Source organism: Mesitornis unicolor, unplaced genomic scaffold (assembly GCF_000695765.1).
Source record: "Mesitornis unicolor isolate BGI_N332 unplaced genomic scaffold, ASM69576v1 scaffold33950, whole genome shotgun sequence".
NCBI classification, from domain to species: domain Eukaryota; kingdom Metazoa; phylum Chordata; class Aves; order Mesitornithiformes; family Mesitornithidae; genus Mesitornis; species Mesitornis unicolor.
Genome location: NW_010159613.1, coordinates 1 through 1,880, shown reverse-complemented (window position 1 = coordinate 1,880; position 1,880 = coordinate 1). Strand labels below are relative to the sequence as shown.

General features: G+C 48.0%; 1 pseudogene; it reads right to left on the bottom strand.

Annotated features, from left to right (window-relative positions):
- Positions 1–1,828, bottom strand: part of LOC104542775 — a 5,654-nt pseudogene extending 3,826 nt beyond the window's left edge.
- Between the last annotated feature and the right edge of the window lie 52 nt (positions 1,829–1,880).

The window sequence follows — 1,880 nt, the reverse complement described above, 5'->3', positions numbered from 1 at the left end:
TTTTTTTTTTTTTTTTTTTTAAATCCTCCCCTGGGAGGGTAGGAGACAATAGAGAGAAAATCCTGCTCCCAGAGCCTTAAACGGAGACATGGGCTGTTGAAGAGCACTGAGGAGCTTGGAGCCGATGCTGAGGACATGAAGCAAGTCAGGCTCTACCTTGAGAGAGAGGCTGAAGCTTACCTGAGGCATCTGCTCAATGCTGACTGAAGCAACATGGAGCCTGTGGTGGCTGTAGCACAGTCAAGTGGTAGTTGTAGTAGGTGGCATAGGTCTGTTGCAAGTTGGCTGTTGGGTAGACACCAGATGGTGGCATGTCTTTGTGCTCACTGCTGTGAAGGGTAGCAAAGCTGCCTCCCTGTTTATAAATATTTATACATTTGTAAAAGGCGAGTGTCGGAAGGAGCAAGACTCTTCTCAGTGACAGCCAATGACAGGACAAGGGGCAATGGGTGCAAGCTGGAGGTTCGATCTGAACTTGAGGAAAAACTTTTTTACTGTAAGGGTTTGTAGAGAGAACAGAGTTAATCGTAAAGTCCAAGTCACATACACCAGGTAGCTGCATGGAAGCCTGGAAGCATGAAACCAAGCATTGGGTGAGGTTGTAGACACTGGGTGAGACGGCAACCATCACTAGAACAACATCTGGTGTTATTCAGATGCCTGGAGGAGTGTAAGACAAGGCGGAGGCCTCGTGGTCCCAGTCCCCCATTCCTTTCTGCCCCAGACAAAAGGAACCATTACCTCTACCCATGCAGGTGTGGATTAACAGGCTCTGTGACATTTAACATAACTGATAAGATTGTCTATAGTCATCCCCACCCGCAGGTATGCCCTGGCGATGTAATGTAAAAGTTTGAGTATAAGTATCACCCCAATTTCGGACCAAGAATGGGGACAAGACGAACTAGGAACCATACTGATGACTGGATGGATTGACAAATTCGCTCCCTTTCCACCCCCACCACTCGGGTCACCTCGTGGGTAAGATTATTTACCTCAGCTAACGCTGAATGATTTTTCCTCAGGTTCATATTCCCTGAGTGTATTTTATGTTTCCCTCCTCAGGTTCATTTCTAGGTTTCCCTGAGTGTATTCTTGGTTTTTATATAAGTTATACAACCTTTAGTGTACCTGTAGTTTTTCAATTTATCACTGGCAATCCAAAAGAACCTGTAAATGTTGCTGTAAATAAACGATTACTGTTTGTTTCCTGACTTGTGTCTGTTGCATATTCGGTGCCGGCCTCACAAGACCGGATTTATTTCCCCATTTTTGCAACAGAGTTACAGAGCACCGGCACAGGCTGCCCAGAGAAGTTATGGAGTCTCCTTCTCTGGAGACATTCAAAACCCACCTGGACGCATTCCCATGCCACCTAGTCTAGGTGATCCTGCTCTGGCAGGGTGGTTGGACTGGATGATCTTTTGAGGTCCCTTCTAACTCCTAATATTCTGTGATTCTGTGTGATTCCCTGGCTGAAGTGATATTGCCAGCTGGCACTCTTGAGGCATGCACACCAGCCCAGGTCTACTGGCTGTCATGTGTGGGTCAGGTGTATCTGTGGCCAAAGCATGAACAGTCGCATATCTTGCCCACACATCTCAATGAAGGCACTTGGGTGCAGTACATGAAGCAGGGGAGCATTGCATTCTAAGGAGGCTAGAGGCCACAGGTGGAGGAGTGCTTCCTGGTAGGAGGCTTGTCTGCAGCGTGACTTAGCTTGACCAGTGTCAGGTGCTCCTCACCCAGGCCGAGTTCAAGTACCAAAAGCACTGTGATGGGGGTGGTGGCAGCTGCCCCTCTTTCCTCCCTGCCTCTGGTTTTGCTCCTGGGGCCAGCAGGTAAAGCAGGTTTGTTGCCCGTAGAACAAAGAACACAAA